This window comes from Pseudoliparis swirei, chromosome 1 (genome assembly GCF_029220125.1).
Source record: "Pseudoliparis swirei isolate HS2019 ecotype Mariana Trench chromosome 1, NWPU_hadal_v1, whole genome shotgun sequence".
NCBI classification, from domain to species: domain Eukaryota; kingdom Metazoa; phylum Chordata; class Actinopteri; order Perciformes; family Liparidae; genus Pseudoliparis; species Pseudoliparis swirei.
In genome coordinates, this window is record NC_079388.1 from 2,290,873 (window position 1) to 2,314,834 (window position 23,962).

Sequence of the window (23,962 nt, forward strand, 5' to 3'; positions counted from 1 at the left end):
CTCCTCTCCTTATATCCCTCTATTTTCCTTTGTCTCCTCTCTCCTCCTCCCGTTTGCCTTTTGTTAGCTCCCTGTGACCTCATCCTTTCACCTCCTTGTCCTCTTTCTCCTCTCCTTCCCCTCTTGTATTTCTCCTCTCCTCTTCCTCCTCTCCTTGTCCCCCTCTCCTCCTTACATCATCCCTCTTCCTCTCTTCACATGTTCTCTCCCACTCTGACTTCTCTTGTTCATCTTTATATTCTCCTTCACATTCCTTGCTCAATTTTCTTTTAGCAAGGACATTTTTCTTTCTCTTGTACCCCCCCCTTCCCCCCCTCCTCCCCCTTTCCCCCCCTTCTCCTACTTTTCCCTCCATCTCTCACTCTTTTTTCCCTCCAGTTCACAGGAAATGAGATTCTGGCTTATTGGCTTATTTCCACCTGTCCCCAGTATGACCTTTGCATGTCTCTCTCACACACACACACACACACACACACACACACACACACACACACACACACACACACACACACACACACACACACACACACACACACACACACACACACACACACACACACGCTCAACTCACCTTTCCCCAAACACACACACCCCGGACCCATATACAAAAAACAACACACACACTCACACACACACACACACATACACACAGGTACACACACACATACACACACACACACTCACACACACACTCACACTCACACATACACACAAACACACACATATACACACACACACAGGTATACACACACACACACACACACACACACACACACGCTCCGCTTCATTCCTCTATTGTTTCACCTCACAAATCACTGTAAATTGGCCGCGGCCAGCAGAACACACACCTCTGAGCGGTAATGAGGTCATCACTCACACGCTCTGACGCGGCGCCGCCGTAAGTGGCCTGGAAGTGGGTTACGGGTTTTAAGGGGACCCCGAGCTGCGAGGGGCCCCCAAAAGGGGGGGATTAATCGGCCATTCATCCGGCGCTCGGTGGTCTTGTCGCTCTTCAGGGTTATAGATGAGTCTCACAGCCCCGTGTGTGTGAGTGTGTGTGTGTGTGTGTGTGTGGGTCTGACGTCACGGTGTCCTCACAAGATGAACACGGAGGAATATAATGAAACGATGATGATGTTGAAGTCAACTCCCAAATATGTGATATCACAATTATATGAATCCGATCCAGATGGAGCTTCATGCAGTTCAGAGAGGATTCAACATCTCATGCTTCTGTTGGCTTTAGTGTGTGCATGAGCATTTATATATATACATATATATATGTGTTATATATGTTTATATATATATGTATATATGTTTATATATACACGTATATATACATATATATATATACATATATATATATGTATATATAAACATATATACATATATATATAAACATATATATATGTTTATATATATATATACACATATATAAACATGTACATATATATAAACATATATATATATATACATATATATATAAACATATATATATATATAAACATATATATATATAAACATATATATACATATATATAAACATATATTTATATATAAACATATATATAAACATATTTACATATATACTGTATACATATATATATAAACATATATATATAAACATATATATAGATACATACACTACCGTTCAAAAGTTTGGGGTCATCCAGACAATTTCGTGTCTTCCATGAAAACTCAACTGGAAATGGGCCTCTATACACCTGGAGATATTTCATTAGAAACCAGACGTTTCCACCTAGAATAGTCATTTACCACATTAACAATGTCTAGTGTGTATTTTTGATTAATGTTATCTTTATTGAAAAAACAGTGCTTTTCTTTGAAAAATAAAGACATTTCTAAGTGACCCCAAACTTTTGAACGGTAGTGTATATATATTAATTTTGTTCTGCATTTGATACATGCATTTGGAGTCTGGCGCCCGACCTCGTCGCCACGCTCACGTATCTCTTTGAGGTGCGGTCCCGTGAAGTCTTTAAATGTTTATGAACCTTTTCCATAAATCCACATTTCTGCAGGAATTACCCACAGTTCATAGCAATGTGACGTTAAACACGTGGAATTCAAACATCAAGGATTAAAGATGGCTCATGAAAACACATGAAAGCAGAGATTATATTCTATAGCTTTATCCATCGAACATTGAAGCTGTTTTTGACAAAAACAAGGAAACAGATTATTTGGCGATGTTCTATCATCTCATATAAAAGACTTTCAAACCAGGGAGTCAACAATATTAATTAAATACCCCAAACTGTACACAACACCTTCTGCCATTGCCACAGCAACATGATAGGTTGCAGCAACGTGCTGCTCCCACCGCGTTGACTCCACTCAGATGAACCCTGAGGGTTCAGGGCTCAGAGCTTCAGGGGGGCGTTGGGACCGGACTCAGGGGGTCTGAGGGGCCCCAGCACTCGGAAAGGGGTCTAGCATGTGGGGCACGGGGGTCCTCTGGCACTTCATGGGGTCTATCTACCGTACAGCATCCAAGGAGGCTTCTTCTTCTTCTTCTTCTTCTTCTTCTTCTTATTTGGGGTTTACATGGCGGATGGCAACCTACTTTCCCAGGTGCATAGCGCCACCTACTGTACCGGAGTGTGCAGATCCATGTAAGACTGCCTACGTCCTACATCCTACATCCTACATCCTACATCCTAGTCCCGCTCCAAGGAGGCTCTTCTGCTTCTTCTGAGCTTCTAAGTTCTCTTCAAGGTCTCAGGCAACATGTGCCGAGTCATTTATAAACTAATTGCACTTTTTTACTTTGGTCCCTTCTGGTCGCGATACCAGCATACCGCCCCCTGAGACTTCGTACAGTTTGTTAAGACACAAGAATAACTGCAGGATGTGAACAGTTTAATAACACATAGATGTCATTTCTAGTTGACGTTGCTCAAGTTAAATAGTGAAAGCAACAAACTGAGTCCTAAAGACTCCCCTGTCCAGAGGACAAGGAGTTCAGTTCCAAGAGCTTTTCTTGAAGCGTGTGGTTCTAATGGCTATGATTGAGCTTCCTCTAATGTCTCCGGTGCTGATGAGAAAATGATATTTCCCATTAAGAAGATGTAATAATCAATAATGTGTGGAGCGCCGGTGGTTTTCTAGCTCGTCTCCTCCGTCCTCCAGAAGCCTGACAGCGGAGTCCAGACCCAGCTGCCGGGCGAGCCTCAGAGGTGGAGGCTACGATGGTGGAGGCCACGATGGTGGAGGAGGCTACGATGGTGGAGGCCACGATGGTGGAGGCCACGATGGTGGAGGGCACGATGCTGGAGGCCACGATGGTGGAGGCCACGATGGTGGAGGCCACGATGGTGGAGGCCACGATGGTGGAGGGCACGATGGTGGAGGCTACGATGGTGGAGGCTACGATGGTGGAGGGCACGATGGTGGAGGGCACGATGGTGGAAGCCACGATGGTGGAGGCTACGATGGTGGAGGCTACGATGGTGGAGGCTACGATGGTGGAGGGCACGATGGTGGAGGGCACGATGGTGGAGGCTACGATGGTGGAGGCTACGATGGTGGAGGCCACGATGGTGGAGGGCACGATGGTGGAGGCTACGATGGTGGAGGCTATGATGGTGGAGGCTACGATGGTGGAGGGCACGATGGTGGAGGCTACGATGGTGGAGGCTACGATGGTGGAGGCTACGATGGTGGAGGGCACGATGGTGGAGGCCACGATGGTGGAGGCCACGATGGTGGAGGGCACGATGGTGGAGGCCACGATGGTGGAGGCCACGATGGTGGAGGGCACGATGGTGGAGGCTACGATGGTGGAGGCTACGATGGTGGAGGGCACGATGGTGGAGGGCACGATGGTGGAAGCCACGATGGTGGAGGCTACGATGGTGGAGGCTACGATGGTGGAGGCTACGATGGTGGAGGCCACGATGGTGGAGGCTACGATGGTGGAGGGCACGATGGTGGAGGCCACGATGGTGGAGGGCACGATGGTGGAGGGCACGATGGTGGAGGCCACGATGGTGGAGGCCACGATGGTGGAGGGCACGATGGTGGAGGCTACGATGGTGGAGGCCACGATGGTGGAGGCCACGATGGTGGAGGCCACGATGGTGGAGGCTACGATGGTGGAGGCTACGATGGTGGAGGGCACGATGGTGGAGGGCACGATGGTGGAAGCCACGATGGTGGAGGCTACGATGGTGGAGCTACGATGGTGGAGGCTACGATGGTGGAGGCACGATGGTGGAGGCCGCGATGGTGGAGGCTACGATGGTGGAGGCTACGATGGTGGAGGCACGCGATGGTGGAGGCTACGATGGTGGAGGCTACGATGGTGGAGGCTACGATGGTGGAGGCTACGATGGTGGAGGCTACGATGGTGGAGCTACGATGGTGGAGGCTACGATGGTGGAGGCTACGATGGTGGAAACACGATGGTGGAGGCACGATGGTGGGGGCTACGATGGTGGAGGCTACGATGGTGGGGGCCACGATGGTGGGGGGCACGATGGTGGAGGCTACGATGGTGGAGGCTACGATGGTGGAGGCTACGATGGTGGAGGCTACGATGGAGGAGGCACGATGGTGGAGGCTACGATGGTGGAGGCTACGATGGTGGAGGCTATGATGGTGGAGGGCACGATGGTGGAGGGCACGATGGAGGAGGCTACGATGGTGGAGGGCACGATGGTGGAGGCTACGATGGTGGAGGCTACGATGGTGGAGGCTACGATGGAGGAGGCTACGATGGTGGAGGCCACGATGGTGGAGGGCACGATGGTGGAGGCTACGATGGTGGAGGCCACAATGGTAGAGGCCACGATGGTGGAGGCTACGATGGTGGAGGCCACGATGGTGGAGGCTACGATGGTGGAGGCCACGATGGTGGAGGCTACGATGGTGGAGGCTACGATGGTGGAGGCTACGATGGTGGAGGCCACGATGGTGGAGGCTACGATGGTGGAGGCCACGATGGTAGAGGCCACGATGGTGGAGGCTACGATGGTGGAGCCTACGATGGTGGAGGCCACAATGGTAGAGGCCACGATGGTGGAGGCTACGATGGTGGAGGTCACGATGGTGGAGGCTACGATGGTGGAGGCCACGATGGTGGAAGGCTACGATGGTGGAGGCCACGATGGTGGAGGCTACGATGGTGGAGGCTACGATGGTGGAGGGCACGATGGTGGAGGGCACGATGGTGGAGGCCACGATGGTGGAGGCTACGATGGTGGAGGCCACGATGGTGGAGGCTACGATGGTGGAGGCTACGATGGTGGAGGCCACGATGGTGGAGGCTACGATGGTGTAGGCCACGATGGTGGAGGGCACGATGGTGTAGGCTACGATGGTGGAGGGCACGATGGTGGAGGCTACGATGGTGGAGGGCACGATGGTGGAGGGCACGATGGTGGAGCTACGATGGTGGAGGCTACGATGGTGGAGGCTACGATGGTGGAGGCACGATGGTGGAGAGCTACGATGGTGGAGGGCACGATGGTGGAGGCTACGATGGTGGAGGGCACGATGGTGGAGGCTACGATGGTGGAGGCCACGATGGTGGAGGCTACGATGGTGGAGGCTACGATGGTGGAGGCACGATGGTGGAGGCTACGATGGTGGAGGCCACGATGGTGGAGGCTACGATGGTGGAGGCTACGATGGTGGAGGCTACGATGGTGGAGGCACGATGGTGGAAGGGCTACGATGGTGGAGGCTACGATGGTGGAGAGCCGATGGTGGAGGGCACGATGGTGGAGGCTACGATGGTGGAGGGCACGATGGTGGAGGCTACGATGGTGGAGGGCACGATGGTGGAGGGCACGATGGTGGAGGCCACGATGGTGGAGGCTACGATGGTGGAGGGCACGATGGTGGAGGCCACGATGGTGGAGGCTACGATGGTGGAGGCCACGATGGTGGAGGCTACGATGGTGGAGGGCACGATGGTGGAGGCTACGATGGTGGGGGCTACGGTGGTGGGGGCCACGATGGTGGGGGCCACGATGGTGGAAGCTACGATGGTGGAGCTACCATGGTGGAGGCTACGATGGTGGAGGCTACGATGGAGGAGGCTACGATGGTGGAGAACGATGGTGGAGGCTACGATGGTGGAGGCTACGATGGTGGAGGCTACGATGGTGGAGGCCACGATGGTGGAGGCTACGATGGTGGAGGCTACGATGGTGGAGGCCACGATGGTGGAGGGCACGATGGTGGAGGCCACGATGGTGGAGGCTACGATGGTGGAGGCTACGATGGTGAGCACGATGGTGGAGGCTACGATGGAGGCTACGATGGTGGCGATGGTGGCGGGCACGATGGTGGAGGCTACGATGGTGGAGGCCACGATGGTGCGATGGTGGAGGCACGATGGTGGAGGCTACGATGGTGGAGGCATGGTGGAGGCTACGATGGTGGAGGCTACGATGGTGGAGGCTACGATGGTGGAGGCTACGATGGTGGAGGCTACGATGGTGGAGGCTACGATGGTGGAGGCACGATGGTGGAGGCTACGATGGTGGAGGCTACGATGGTGGAGGGCGATGGTGGAGGAGCTACGATGGTGGAGGCTACGATGGTGGAGGCTACGATGGTGGAGGCTACGATGGTGGAGGCCACGATGGTGGAGCTACGATGGTGGAGGCTACGATGGTGGAGGCACGATGGTGGAGGCGCGATGGTGGAGGCTACGATGGTGGAGGCGATGGTGAGCTACGATGGTGGAGGCTACGATGGTGAGCTACGATGGTGGAGCTACGATGGTGGAGGCGATGGTGGAGGCCACGATGGTGGAGGCTACGATTGTGCAGGCTACGATGGTGGAGGGCGATGGTGGAGGCTACGATGGTGGAGGCCACGATGGTGGAGGCTACGATGGTGGAGGGCACGATGGTGGAGGCTACGATGGTGGAGGCTACGATGGTGGAGGCCACGATGGTGGAGGCTACGATGGTGGAGGTGGAGGCTACGATGGTGGAGGCTACGATGGTGGAGGCCACGATGGTGGAGGCTACGATGGTGGAGGGCACGATGGTGGAGGCTACGATGGTGGAGGCTATGATGGTGGAGGCTACGATGGTGGAGGCCACGATGGTGGAAGCTACGATGGTGGAGGTCACGATGGTGGAGGCTACGATGGTGGAACGATGGTGGAGGCACGATGGTGGAGGCTACGATGGTGGAGGCTACGATGGTGGAGGCGATGGTGGAGGCTACGATGGTGGAGCACGATGGTGGAGGCTACGATGGTGGAGGCTACGATGGTGGAGGCACGATGGTGGAGGCTACGATGGTGGAGCACGATGGTGGAGACCCGCGATGGTGGAGAGCACGATGGTGGAGGCTACGATGGTGGAGGCACGATGGTGGAGGCTACGATGGTGGAGGCTACGATGGTGGGTGGAGGGCACGATGGTGGAGGCCACGATGGTGGAGGCACGATGGTGGAGGCTACGATGGTGGAGGCTACGATGGTGGAGGCACGATGGTGCGATGGTGGAGGCACGATGGTGGAGGCTACGATGGTGGAGCTACGATGGTGGAGGCACGATGGTGGAGGCTACGATGGTGGAGGCCACGATGGTGGAGAACGATGGTGGAGGCCGATGGTGGAGGCCACGATGGTGGTGGCTACGTTGGTGGAGGGCACGATGGTGGAGCACGATGGTGGAGGCTACGATGGTGGAGGCACGATGGTGGAGGCTACGATGGTGGAGGCCACGATGGTGGAGAGCTACGATGGTGGAGGCTACGATGGTGGAGGCCACGATGGTGGAGGGCACGATGGTGGAGCCACGATGGTGGAGGCTACGATGGTGGAGGCGATGGTGGAATGGTGGAGCTACGATGGTGGAAGCTACGATGGTGGAGGCACGATGGTGGAGGCTACGATGGTGGGGCTACGATGGAGGAGGCTACGATGGTGGAGCCCACGATGGTGGAGGCTACGATGGTGGAGGCTATGATGGTGGAGGGCACGATGGTGGGCACGATGGTGGCTACGATGGTGGAGGCCGATGGTGGAGGCTACGATGGTGGAGGCTACGATGGTGGAGGCTACGATGGTGGAGGCCACGATGGTGGAGGGCACGATGGTGGAGGCTACGATGGTGGAGGCTACGATGGTGGAGGCTACGATGGTGGAGGCTACGATGGTGGAGGCTACGATGGTGGAGGCTACGATGGTGGAGGCCACGATGGTGGAGGCTACGATGGTGGAGGGCACGATGGTGGAGGCTACGATGGTGGAGGCCACGATGGTGGAGGCTACGATGGTGGAGGCTACGATGGTGGAGGCCACGATGGTGGAGGCTACGATGGTGGAGGCGATGGTGGAGGCACGATGGTGGAGGCTACGATGGTGGAGGCTATGGTGGAGGCACGATGGTGGAGGCTACGATGGTGGGGGCTACGATGGTGGGAAACGCGATGGTGGAGGCTACGATGGTGTAGGCCACGATGGTGGAGGGCACGATGGTGGAGGCTACGATGGTGGAGGGCACGATGGTGGAGGCTACGATGGTGGAGGCACGATGGTGGAGGCTACGATGGTGGAGGCCACGATGGTGGAGGCTACGATGGTGGAGGCTACGATGGTGGAGGCACGATGGTGGAGGCCACGATGGTGGAGGCTACGATGGTGGAGGCTACGATGGTGGAGGGCACGATGGTGGAGGGCACGATGGTGGAGGCTACGATGGTGGAGGCTACGATGGTGGAGGCCACGATGGTGGAGGCTACGATGGTGGAGGCTACGATGGTGGAGGCCACGATGGTGGAGGCTACGATGGTGGAAGGCTACGATGGTGGAGGGCACGATGGTGGAGGCTACGATGGTGGAGGCTACGATGGTGGAGGCTACGATGGTGGAGGCTACGATGGTGGAGGCTACGATGGTGGAGGCTACGATGGTGGAGGCCACGATGGTGGAGGCTACGATGGTGGAGGGTACGATGGTGGAGGCTACGATGGTGGAGGCTACGATGGTGGAGGCCACGATGGTGGAGGCTACGATGGTGGAGGCCACGATGGTGGAGGCTACGATGGTGGAGGCTACGATGGTGGAGGGCACGATGGTGGAGGGCACGATGGTGGAGGCCACGATGGTGGAGGCTACGATGGTGGAGGCTACGATGGTGGAGGCTACGATGGTGGAGGCTACGATGGTGGAGGCCACGATGGTGGAGGCTACGATGGTGGAGGCCACGATGGTGGAGGCCACGATGGTGGAGGCTACGATGGTGGAGGGCACGATGGTGGAGGCTACGATGGTGGAGGCTACGATGGTGGAGGGCACGATGGTGGAGGCTACGATGGTGGAGGCTACGATGGTGGAGGCTACGATGGTGGAGGGCACGATGGTGGAGGCTACGATGGTGGAGGGCACGATGGTGGAGGCCACGATGGTGGAGGCTACGATGGTGGAGGCTACGATGGTGGAGGGCACGATGGTGGAGGCTACGATGGTGGAGAAACGCGATGGTGGAGGCTACGATGGTGGAGGCTACGATGGTGGAGGCACGATGGTGGAGAAGGCGATGGTGGAGGCTACGATGGTGGAGGGTACGATGGTGGAGGCTACGATGGTGGAGGCTACGATGGTGGAGGCCACGATGGTGGAGGCTACGATGGTGGAGGCCACGATGGTGGAGGCTACGATGGTGGAGGGCACGATGGTGGAGGCCACGATGGTGGAGGCTACGATGGTGGAGGGCACGATGGTGGAGGCTACGATGGTGGAGAACGCGATGGTGGAGGCTACGATGGTGGAGGCTACGATGGTGGAAGGCCGCGATGGTGGAGGCTACGATGGTGGAGGCTACGATGGTGGAGGCTACGATGGTGGAGGCACGATGGTGGAGGCTACGATGGTGGAGAGCTACGATGGTGGAGGCTACGATGGTGGAGGCACGATGGTGGAGGCACGATGGTGGAGGCTACGATGGTGGAGGCCACGATGGTGGAGGCTACGATGGTGGAGGCTACGATGGTGGAGTGGAGGGCACGATGGTGGAGGCCACGATGGTGGACGCGATGGTGGAGGCTACGATGGTGGATGGAGGCTACGATGGTGGAGAGCCGATGGGCGATGGGATGGTGGTGGAGGCTACGATGGTGGAGAGCACGATGGTGGAGGCCACGATGGTGGAGGCACGATGGTGGTGGAGGCACGATGGTGGAGAATGGTGGAGGCTACGATGGTGGAGGAGAGCTACGATGGTGGAGGCGATGGTGGAAGCTACGATGGTGGAGGCTACGATGGTGGAGAGCGCGATGGTGGAAGCTACGATGGTGGAGGCACGATGGTGGAGGCCACGATGGTGGAGAACGCGATGGTGGAGGGATGGTGGAGAGCCACGATGGTGGAGGCTACGATGGTGGAGAGCACGATGGTGGAACCCACGATGGTGGAGAAACCGATGGTGAGCTACGATGGTGGACTACGATGGTGGAGAGGCTACGATGGTGGAGACGCGATGGTGGAGGAGAACGCGATGGTGGAGGCACGATGGTGGAGGCTACGATGGTGGAGGCGATGGTGGAGGCACGATGGTGGAGCACGATGTGCAGCAGGGCGATGGTGGAAGCCGATGGAGGGTTCCTATGGTGCTCAGCACATGCCGAGAGCTCGGGTTTAGAAAACCACTTCCCTGTGAGGCAGAAACATGGCTTTCCTGTGTGTGTGTGTGTGTGTGTGTGTGGCAGGAACAGGAAATTAGCAAAGCAAAGAAACCCAAGGCAAAACATATGACAGTAAAAAGAATTCATAATGTAAAGGGCAAAGCCTCCCTGGGAAACGCTCCAGCATCATCAATCTGTTAAGTGGAGTTCATAAAGTCAGTTAGATGATGTAATTATGGTTGAACCACCTGCCGCCACATTGTAAAACACATATTAGGACCATTGTAATTATAAAAAAGGATGACATAGCCGGTGGGGTCTAATATTCAGAGAAAGAAATGTCGATAGTGTGAGATTAAAACATACACTGAATATAAGAAGTGGGCGTCGCCCCTGTGACATCACTCATTGGCTTGTGGAAGCCTTAAGATGGTAGTTTGGCCGTCGCCATCTTGTTTACTTTCAACCAACTCCCAGACTGGACAATGCCGTGGTCAGAACTTTAAATGAGACCGTGATGCACGAAATAAACATAATGAAATTACATTTTAAATTAATTTGGTAATGACAAATAAAGAAGTATCTCAGATTAAGACCATAAACTCATGTTTACAATGTTTACTGAGGGAATGCATCAAGAGAGAAGTAGAGTCACTATATAGACTTCTATACAACCAGAGGAGCCCCCTGGTGGTCAGGAGAGAGAATGCAGCTTTAACACATGAAGTATATACTTCTATACAACCAGAGGAGTCGCCCCCTGATGGTCAGGAGAGAGAATGCAGCTTTAACAATCAGATGGTGGTCAGGAGCATGCAGCTTTAACTCATGAAGCATATACTTCTATACAACCAGAGGAGTCGCCCCCTGGTGGTCAGGAGAGAGAATGCAGCTTTAACACATGAAGCATAGACTTCTATACAACCAGAGGAGTCGCCCCCTGGTGGTCAGGAGAGAGAATGCAGCTTTATCACATGAAGCAGAGACTTCTATACAACCAGAGGAGTCGCCCCCTGGTGGTCAGGAGAGAGAATGCAGCTGTAACACATGAATCATAGACTTCTATACAACCAGAGGAGTCTCCCGCTTGTGAACAGGAGAGAGAATGCTTCTAGACTTCTATACAACCGGACTCTCTCCACCGCTCCTGGCTGACATAAGTATGTATGGTACTGTATCCTCACGTTAGACCTGTTTTTGTTTTGTAGTTTCGTGTAATTCTATATTTTGCACACCGCACGTTCCCTCAGTGTTTCAGGCTCTGATGTCTGCAGCGTCGTGAGCTTGTTTGTTTGTTTGTTTGTGATGTGTTTCTTTTACAAAACAACAACAGAAGATTTTCCATCCAAATGTGTGACTTTAATAGCAGAGAGTCTGCCACTGTACCACTTCAACTCCATCGACTCACCGATAGATGGAGATGGATGGAGAGATGGAGAGAAGGAATGGAACGAGGGAGTGACCGCAGCGAGCGGACATGATGGTTAGGGGCGTCGGCTCCTGGCCCGATGGCGGCGGGGACACGGCGGTCTCCGTGGTGATGACCCATCAGGCCGCAGCAGGACGAGCCGCTCGGACTTTCACCGCGAGCCAAACTGCCCCGTCTGCCCGGAGGGAGGAGTCACATCCATCGTCTCCAGAGCGTCTTCCCGGGAGGACGTAGAGGAAGTCGTGAGGTCACCGGGGGGCGGGTCCGTCTGATGGACCGGCTCGCAGCTGAGGGGGAGGAGTCACCAGATGTTACTTTAATGATGAGCCTACAGGTCATACGGAGGGAAGAGGATCTCAGAAGGAGGAGTCACCAGATGGAGGGGGTTGCTATCCGAAGCTGCAACGTGTGGAGCTGTATTTTAATGTGTGAGCCTGTTGCTTTTTTATCACTCAGCTAACAACACATACAGTTAAAAAACATTCATATTCATGAATTGGCACATAAACATGAATAAAGGTCATTTCTCCACTTCGATTAGACCAGATCAAACAAATGAGATGAAACCTCTTGTTGTTGAGCTGCTCGTTTGGTTTTGTGGCCTCTGGTTCCAGTCCTCATGCTAGGCTAAGCTAACCGGCTGCTGGCTCCGCCTCCATGTTTAGCGGACAGACATGAGGGTGGTACCTACCCCTCACCTCCATCTGACCCTCACTTCCACCTGACCCTCACTTCCACCTGACCCTCACCTCCACCTGACCCTCACTTCCACCTGACCCTCATTTCCATCTGACCCTCACCTCCACCTGACCCTCACTTCCACCTGACCCTCACCTCCACCTGACCCTCACTTCCACCTGACCCTCACCTCCACCTGACCCTCACTTCCACCTGACCCTCACTTCCACCTGACCCTCACTTCCACCTGACCCTCACCTCCACCTGACCCTCACTTCCACCTGACCCTCACTTCCACCTGACCCTCACCTCCACCTGACCCTCACTTCCACCTGACCCTCACCTCCACCTGACCCTCACTTCCACCTGACCCTCACTTCCACCTGACCCTCACCTCCACCTGACCCTCACTTCCACCTGACCCTCACTTCCACCTGACCCTCACCTCCACCTGACCCTCACTTCCACCTGACCCTCACTTCCACCTGACCCTCACTTCCACCTGACCCTCACTTCCACCTGACCCTCACTTCCACCTGACCCTCACTTCCACCTGACCCTCACTTCCACCTGACCCTCACCTCCACCTGACCCTCACTTCCACCTGATCCTCACTTCCACCTGACCCTCACCTCCACCTGACCCTCACTTCCACCTGACCCTCACTTCCACCTGATCCTCACTTCCACCTGACCCTCACTTCCACCTGACCCTCACTTCCACCTGATCCTCACCTCCACCTGACCCTCACTTCCACCTGACCCTCACTTCCACCTGATCCTCACCTCCACCTGACCCTCACTTCCACCTGACCCTCACCTCCACCTGACCCTCACTTCCACCTGACCCTCACCTCCACCTGATCCTCACTTCCACCTGACCCTCACCTCCACCTGACCCTCACCTCCACCTGACCCTCACTTCCACCTGACCCTCACCTCCACCTGACCCTCACCTCCACCTGACCCTCACTTCCACCTGACCCTCACCTCCACCTGACCCTCACTTCCACCTGACCCTCACTTCCACCTGACCCTCACCTCCACCTGACCCTCACTTCCACCTGATCCTCACTTCCACCTGACCCTCACTTCCACCTGACCCTCACCTCCACCTGACCCTCACTTCCACCTGACCCTCACTTCCACCTGATCCTCACCTCCACCTGACCCTCACTTCCACCTGATCCTCACTTCCACCTGACCCTCACCTCCACCTGACCCTCACCTCCACCTGACCCTCACTTCCACCTGACCCTCACCTCCACCTGATCCTCACTTCCACCTGACCCTCACCTCCACCTGACCCTCACCTCCACCTGACCCTCACTTCCACCTGATCCTCACTTCCACCTGACCCTCACTTCCACCTGACCCTCACCTCCACCTGACCCTCACTTCCACCTGACCCTCACTTCCACCTGACCCTCACCTCCACCTGACCCTCACTTCCACCTGATCCTCACTTCCACCTGACACTCACCTCCACCTGACCCTCACTTCCACCTGATCCTCACCTCCACCTGACCCTCACTTCCACCTGACCCTCACTTCCACCTGACCCTCACTTCCACCTGATCCGCACCTCCACCTGACCCTCACTTCCACCTGACCCTCACTTCCCCCTGACCCTCACCTCCACCTGACCCTCACTTCCACCTGACCCTCACTTCCACCTGACCCTCACTTCCACCTGACCCTCACTTCCACCTGACCCTCACCTCCACCTAACCCTCACTTCCACCTGACCCTCACTTCCACCTGACCCTCACCTCCACCTGACCCTCACTTCCACCTGACCCTCACTTCCACCTGACCCTCACCTTCACCTGACCCTCACTTCCACCTGACCCTCACTTCCACCTGACCCTCACTTCCACCTGACCCTCACCTCCACCTAACCCTCACTTCCACCTGACCCTCACTTCCACCTGACCCTTCATTGTTTATAATAGTTAGTTATATTTCCATAACTGGGTGAACACCGCTGGAGGCCCAGGAGCAGCTCTTTAGGACGAGAGGTGGAGCTCTGTGGAAACACTACCACGTTTGTCCACCGGGGCCGCCAACATGAACACACAATGACTGTGATCACTTTAAGGGCTATATTTAAATGTTATGCAAAGACAAATGTCTTCCGCACCATTAACCCTTGTGTTGCCTTAGGGTCATTTTGACCCGAATCAATATTACACCCTCCCCCCGCCTTAGGATTAATTTGACCCCATTCAATGTTTAATGTCGGTGTTCTTTCGGTAGTCAACAAACAAACATAAAGTGCCTCACACTTAAACTTGGAAAACAATATTAATTCTAATAATTTTCTGGAGGTTTTAATTGCTGGCGTCAAATTGAACCCAAAGGGTAAAATATGTTAGTAAATATAAAGGTAACAGGAGGGTGAAACATTGAATCGGGTCAAAATGACCCAAAGGCGGGGGGAGGGTGTAATATTGATTCGGGTCAAAATGACCCGAAGGCAACACAAGTGTTAAGGACCGTCGATGTCTTTACCACAGCCGACCGGTGATGTCACTTTTCTTTGACAACACGCACACGGAGGCCTTTCCCAGAATGCAGCAGCCCCAACAATACGGAGCGTGAGTCATTCACAGGGCCACTGTTCCACAAAGAGAGGCGAGGATCTTTGATTTGTATTGGTTAAAAATAAAAAAATCCATCAGAGAGGAATGTAACGACGTCTCTCTGATCTATTTATTGTGTTCTGGAACAGCGTCGCTGAAGAGTCCCCGAGGACAGAGTGAAGGAAAGAGAGCAGGAGGCAGCGAGAAGGAGGCATAGAGAAGGAGGCAGGGAGTAGGAGACATAGAGAAGGAGGCAGGGAGAAGGAGGCAGGGAGGAGGAGGAAGGGAGAAGGAGGCAGGTGGAAGGAGGCAGGGAGCAGGAGGCAGGGAGCAGGAGGCAGGGAGCAGGAGGCAGGTGGAGGGAGCAGGAGGCAGTGAGAAGGAGGCAGGGAGCAGGAGGCAGGGAGCAGGAGGCAGGTGGAGGGAGCAGGAGGCAGGGAGAAGGAGGCAGAGAGCAGGAGGCAGGGAGAAGGAGGCAGGTGGAGGGAGCAGGAGGCAGGGAGCAGGAGGCAGGTGGAGGGAGGCAGAGAGCAGGAGGCAGGGAGAAGGAGGCAGGTGGAGGGAGCAGGAGGCAGGGAGAAGGAGGCAGAGAGCAGGAGGCAGGGAGAAGGAGGCAGGTGGAGGAGGCAGGAGGCAGGAGGAGGCAGGGAGGAGGCAGGTGGAGGAGGCAGAGCAGGAGGCAGGGAGAAGGAGGCAGGTGGAGGGAGAGGCAGGAGAAGGAGGCAGGTGGAGGCAGGAGGCAGGAGAAGGAGGCAGGTGGAGGAGGCAGGGGAGGCAGGGAGCAGGAAGGAGGCAGGTGGAGGGAGCAGGAGGCAGGAGAAGGAGGCAGAGAGCAGGAGGCAGGGAAGGAGGCAGGTGGAGGAGGCAGGTGGAGGCAGGAGGCAGGTGGAGGCAGGGACAGGAGGCAGGTGGAGGCAGGAGGCAGGGAACAGGAGGCAGGTGGAAGGAGGCAGGGAGCAGGAGGCAGGGAACAGGAGGCAGGTGGAAGGAGGCAGGTGGAGGGAGCAGGAGGCAGGGAGCAGGAGGCAGGTGGAAGGAGGCAGGGAGCAGGAGGCAGGGAACAGGAGGCAGGTGGAAGGAGGCAGGTGGAGGGAGCAGGAGGCAGGGAGCAGGAGGCAGGTGGAGGGAGCAGGAGGCAGGAGGCAGGTGGAAGGAGGCAGGGAGCAGGAGGCAGGGAACAGGAGGCAGGTGGAAGGAGGCAGGTGGAGGGAGCAGGAGGCAGGGAGCAGGAGGCAGGTGGAAGGAGGCAGGGAGCAGGAGGCAGGTGGAAGGAGGCAGGGAGCAGGAGGCAGGTGGAAGGAGGCAGGTGGAAGGAGGCAGGGAGCAGGAGGCAGGGAACAGGAGGCAGGTGGAAGGAGGCAGGTGGAAGGAGGCAGGGAGCAGGAGGCAGGGAGCAGGAGGCAGGTGGAAGGAGGCAGGGAGCAGGAGGCAGGGAGCAGGAGGCAGGGAGCAGGAGGCAGGTGGAAGGAGACATAGAGAAGGAGGCAGGGAGCAGGAGGCAGGAGGCAGGGAGCAGGTGGACCCTCGGCCCGCCGTCTCTTCTCCTTCAGCGTCCCATGAAGTCTGAGATATGAGGCGTGGAGGCGCAGCGTGACGCCCACAAACACACCAGTGAGCTGGTACCTGAAGGCCACACGGCATCAGGAGGGCATCCACAGCTCTGGGGTGTTCTCCTCAAAGTGTGTTTGGAACAACAGTGAAGGAGCAGAGGAGGTCCTCCCCAGTGAAGGAGCAGAGGAGGTCCTTCCCAGCGGCTCCTCACGCTGTGGCCTTCAGACGGGGGGAGGATCTCCTGGGGGACGGAGCAGAACGAGAGGAGGAGGAGGAGCCGAGAGAGACGGAGCATATTAATGGAAAGGGTTCAAATTGAAAGGAGATCCCGAGGAGCCCAGCTGCCTCTGGAGAGGGAGACAAGGAGGAGAGGAAAGGAGACGAAATAGTGGAGCTATAAAAATCATGAGAGTGTAAAAAGATGATGACAATAAGCGGATCATTTTATAAATAACGCAGCGGTTCTCAACCTCGGAGGAGAAAGATGTTCACACAACCAGCGACATGTCACTAAATGGTCAATGCAGAATTTTTATTGAAATAACAACTTTGTGTGACTGTGCTTTTTCAAAAAGTCTTTTTTGGAAAGAGGTTCATGTCACGACTCACCGTTCAGTGTCCAGGAACATGGAGGCTCAGTCGTCTGGACCCAGGACGGTGAACCACTTCTTCGTTTACCAGGAAACAATAACATAACTTACACTAGCTTATCAATAGTTTTCCTATTGTTCTATTTTGTTGTCACGTGCAAAGGCCTTGAGACACAATGACATGTTATAGCAAGGACACTTTGTGTCAACAAGGCCGCTTTGGTTACACGAGGTGTGTGTGTGTGTGTGTGTGTGCATTACAAGCCGCTGATGAATGAGTTTGGGATAAGGGGGGGGGGGGGTCGTGGATTAAAAACCTCGGCGACGCCGAAACGATGTCGTGACACGGCGGGAGGCGGAGCTCTGAAGAGACAATTCAATTCCCAGAGCCGTAAACTACACAGAGATGCTGCTGTTATTGTTTCTGTTGCCTTATTTGAAGTCACTCTCCATCGCTGCGATGACATATTCCTGGCATTCACACACACACACACACACACACACACACACACACACACACAGACACACACACACACACACACACACAGACACACACACGGACAAACACACACACACACACACACACACACACACACACACACACACACACAGACACACACACACACACACAGACACACACACACACACAGACACACACACACACAGACACACACACGGACAAACACACACACACAGACACACACACACACACACAGACACACACACACACACACACACACAGACACACACATAGACACACACACACACACAGACACAGACACACAAACACACACACCCTCTCATACCCACACACCCTCTCATACTCACACACCCTCTCATACCACACACACCCCACACCTCTCATACTCACACACCCTCTCATACCCACACACCCTCTCATACCACACACACCTCTCATACCACACACACCTCTCATACCCACACACACCTCTCATACCTCACACACCCTCTCATACCACACACACCTCTCATACCCACACACACCTCTCATACCACACACACCTCTCATACCCACACACCCTCTCATACCCACACACCCTCTCATACTCACACACACCCTCTCATACTCACACACCCTCTCATACCCACACACACCGTCTCATACTCACACACACCCTCTCATACTCACACACACCCTCTCATACCCACACACACCCTCTCATACCCACACACACCCTCTCATACTCACACACACCCTCTCATACTCACACACCCTCTCATACCCACACACACCGTCTCATACTCACACACACCCTCTCATACTCACACACCCTCTCATACCCACACACACGTCTCATACTCACACACACCCTCTCATACTCACACACACCCTCTCATACTCACACACACCTCTCATACCCACACACACCGTCTCATACCACACACACCCTCTCATACTCACACACACCCTCTCATACTCACACACCTCTCATACTCACACACACCTCTCATACTCACACACCCTCTCATACTCACACACCTCTCATACTCACACACACCCTCTCATACTCACACACACCCTCTCATACTCACACACACCCTCTCATACTCACACACCCTCTCATACTCACACACACCCTCTCATACCCACACACACCCTCTCATACCCACACACACCCTCTCATACCCACACACCTCTCATACCACACACACCCTCTCATACTCACACACCTCTCATACCCCACACCCTCTCATACTCACACACACCCTCTCATACCCACACACACCCTCTCATACCCACACACACCCTCTCATACCCACACACACCCTCTCATACCCACACACACCCTCTTTTCCTGACGCACACATGTGTCTCTCTCTCACGGAAGCATTGTCTGACACACACACACACACACAGCCATCAGTCACTCTGCAGTGCCCACAGCAGGTGGCTGGCAATCTTCTCCCGGCTTCAGACCGCAGGTGGTAAACCAAACAATCAGCGGCTCCCACCGTGAGATCAACTGTCCTCACGCAGCTCAATTGACTTTCCTGCGAGAGTTTATTTCTTTCATTTTTTTTCTCTTCGCTTTATTGACTACTTGAAAACTCAATAACGACGCCAACACCAGTGGTCAGTTTCGTCTGCGGCTCGGGGGAAACACTGTGACCGCTCTCTCCTTTCGCCGGGGAAAAACTCAATAAAAAGAAAAGCGTCAGTGAATGAGGTCAAACCGAGAGGTAACTGTTCCTGTCTTCTCCGAGGCGCCCAAACGATTGGCCAATGGTTCAGAAAATTAGGACACACACACACACACTCACACACATACACACACACACACACACACACACACACACAGAAAAAGCGAATGCCTCTCAAATGTGATGCTTTGCAGCTTGTTTTATGTCATTGTATATGTAATACTTGTGGGTTGGATAAGAAGGCTTATGTATCTGTCTGTCTGTCATCATCTTGGTCTCATGCCGTCAACATCTTGGTCTCATGCCGTCAACATCTTGGTCTCATGCCGTCAACATCTTGGTCTCATGCCGTCAACATCTTGGTCTTTGGCCGTCAACATCTTGGTCTCATGCCGTCAACGTCTTGGTCTCATGCCATCAACATCTTGGTCTTTGGCGGTCAACATCTTGGTCTCATGCCGTCAACATCTTGGTCTCATGCCGTCAACATCTTGGTCTCATGCCATCAACATCTTGGTCTTTGGCGGTCAACATCTTGGTCTTTGGCCGTCAACATCTTGGTCTCATGCCGTCAACATCTTGGTCTCATGCCGTCAACATCTTGGTCTCATGCCATCAACATCTTGGTCTTTGGCGGTCAACATCTTGGTCTTTGGCCGTCAACATCTTGGTCTCATGCCGTCAACGTCTTGGTCTCATGCCGTCAACATCTTGGTCTTTGGCGGTCAACATCTTGGTCTCATGCCGTCAATGTCTTGGTCTTTGGTCGTCAACGTCTTGGTCTCATGCCGTCAACGTCTTGGTCTCATGCCGTCAACGTCTTGGTCTTTGGTCGTCAACGTCTTGGTCTCATGCCGTCAACATCTTGGTCTTTGGCGGTCAACATCTTGGTCTCATGCCGTCAACGTCTTGGTCTTTGGCCGTCAACGTCTTGGTCTCATGCCGTCAATGTCTTGGTCTTTGGTCGTCAACGTCTTGGTCTCATGCCATCAACATCTTGGTCTTTGGCGGTCAACATCTTTGTCTTTGGCCGTCAACATCTTGGTCTCATGCCATCAATGTCTTGGTCTTTGGTCGTCAACGTCTTGGTCTTTGGCCGTCAACGTCTCAGTCTCATGCCGTCAACATCTTGGTCTTTGGCGGTCAACGTCTTGGTCTTTAGCCGTCAACATCTTGGTCTCATGCCGTCAATGTCTTGGTCTTTGGTTGTCAACGTCTTGGTCTTTGGCCGTCAACGTCTTGGTCTCATGCCGTCAATGTCTTGGTCTTTGGTCGTCAATGTCTTGGTCTTTGGCCGTCAACATCTTGGTCTTTGGCCATCAACGTCTTGGTCTTTGGCCGTCAACGTCTTGGTCTCATGCCGTCAACGTCTTGGTCTTTGGCCGTCAACATCTTGGTCTTTGGCCGTCAACATCTTGGTCTCATGCCGTCAACATCTTGGTCTTTGGCCGTCAACGTCTTGGTCTCATGCCGTCAACGTCTTGGTCTTTGGCCATCAACATCTTGGTTTTTGGCCGTCAACATCTTAGTCTTTGGTCGTCAACATCTTGGTCTTTGGCCGTCAACGTCTTGGTCTCATGCCGTCAACGTCTTGGTCTTTGGCCGTCAACATCTTGGTCTTTGGCGGTCAACATCTTGGTCTTTGGCCGTCAACATCTTGGTCTTTGGCCGTCAACATCTTGGTCTCATGCCGTCAATGTCTTGGTCTTTGGTCGTCAACGTCTTGGTCTTTGGCCGTCAACGTCTTGGTCTCATGCCGTCAATGTCTTGGTCTTTGGCCGTCAACATCTTGGTCTCATGCCGTCAACGTCTTGGTCTTTGGCCGTCAACGTCTTGGTCTTTGGCCATCAACGTCTTGGTCTTTGGCCGTCAACGTCTTGGTCTTTGGCCGTCAACATCTTGCTCTTAGGTCATCAACGTCTCGGTCTTTGGCCGTCAACGTCTTGGTCTTTGGCCGTCATCATCTTGGTCTTTGGCGGTCAACATCTTGCTCTTAGGTCATCAACGTCTTGGTCTTTGGCCGTCAACGTCTTGGTCTTTGTTCATCTTTATCTTGGTCTTTGGCCGTCATTATCTTGACAGCCAAGACCTATTTATGAACCAAAATGCTACAATTAACTTTGATGTACTGAAAACACTTGTTGAAAGGGTTAGTGTCAGATGAAAACTTGTTACCAGGTTGTCTATTTGTCCGTGCATCCAGTCCATTCTGGTGAATTCAATATCTAAGGAACACCTTGAGTGAATTTCTTCAAATCTGACACAAACGTCCTCTTGGAATCCGGGTTGAACTGATTGTAATTTGTTGATCGAAGGTCACTGTGGCTAAAATGATGACGTGATGACGATTGGACTAACCTGGATGTAAATGTAACAACTTCACTGGTTTTTCAAATAACTGATGACTGTAAAGTTAGATAGTTTGGTCCCAGCAGTAGAGGTGAATTGCATGTTGCCAAGTACTACACATTACACCTTTTTTAAAGCTTTCGGCCAATCAGCTACCTGTCAGCGTGAATTCCAGGTGGATCACATTGGTACATAGAACTGTTTGCATTATGATCTTCGCCACAAAGGACAGAATACCTCAATACGTCATACAATAACTTTTATATGTGTAGTTCTTCGCAGCTGTCGAAGTCGGTGTGCCATTTCACACTTAGTCCTTAGCAACATGCCTCCACCAATGGAGACCGCTGTGCTTCCAACACAGTGCTGTTTATCGCTCTGGTAATTCTGAACACTGAGCCAAGGCAGTAGTGTGATGCCAGATAAAATGTTTCCTATTTAGATTTTTCAGACATGAGAACCACAAGTACCCTGTGGTGTACGTTAGTACACAACAGTGTGCTGACAAAGGGCCTCTCTTTTCTGGGACGTTCTTTTTGTATCGCATCTCGGGCAAATGTAGGCTTAAGCAGCAGTAGATAAGGAAGGTTGGAGGCTAGACGAAAGACAACGAGCACTCAAAGTCTCTCCAGGACTGCACTGAATGTTCCAGATTGATTATGCTCCACATAACAGTTCAAAGTATCCGAGGGGGGATTTTCTCTCTTCTTGTATCTCTTTCCTGCATCTAAAACAAAAGCTGATGTCTGTTTTAGCTCACGGCTCTCGCATTCTCACTGGTGGAACGTGAATCCTCTGGAGCGCTGGAAGCCTCTAAACACAATGCCAGTTAATTGGCTTTGTGCTCTTATGCTGTTTGCGAAGGCTATTTTTACCTCCGCTAGCGGTTCTGTATGAGACTCTGTGGGTGAGAGTGTGGTTGTGTTCCCAAGTACACCTGAAAGTGTGCTGACGATCAGCTCACTTTCCCTTCATCTTCCTCTCCCACTGTCTTTTTTTTCTTCTGTTCTTTTTCCGTCGTCTGTGTGCGCACGCTGTCAATACAAGACAAATATGTTCTGCGGCTACTCCCACGTCAGAGCCAAAGCGGACAATAAATCGCTACGCGATAATAAAATCCGATCGCATTCATTACTCATCGTGCTTTTGTTCATCACGCTCTGTTGGCTGAGGCACACCGTCTTCCTCCAAGTTGATTCACCAACAACCCTCATTGAACCCCCAAAACAACCACAAAGTGCTGAATGTTCTGGATCAACACAACCAAAGATCACTTTATAAAAATCAATGAAACGTTAATTGCCCTTTTCCACAGCGCATCGTTTCTAGCCATCGCTTTTCTCATGCTGACACCTTCTTTACATGTGTTATTCTCCCATACTGCCTATAACGAGAGAGAGAGAGAGAAACACCCCACAGAAGCCCTACATGCAGAATCCTCAACGTTCAAAGAAAGACACCAACAAATGCATGTAGGGCAGAATTAGGCAGATACCCCTGATAATAAACATCAACAAGGATTTTTTAAAACACTGTCAAACTAATTCACAACACACCCTCCATGCTGACGCCCTCCGAAGCCAAGAGATGAACCCAGGGAAGAGTCTCCTGGGTCAGTTGGTGTGGAGACTAAATTCTACCCATCAGAACCCGTCTCACACCGACACGGCTCTACAAACACCAGATAGTCAACGCAATCACAAAGAAAAGAAAAAGAAACATATTTGAAACATTGGAAAAAAGATATAGAATATTAGATTAGATTAGAATAGATTACAACTTTAATGTCATTACACAAAGTACTGGTGCAACGAAATGCAGTTAGCAGCTAACCAGAAGTGCAAAGCAGAAGAGTGCAGAGTATGTGCAAATGGTAATATAAATATAGATACATGTGCAGATGTGACATAGATATGTAATATGTGCAGGTGAAGTACAGGTGAAGGTGGCAGTAAAGGTTATGAAGTTATAGATGAGGTAGGAGACATGATGAGATATAAA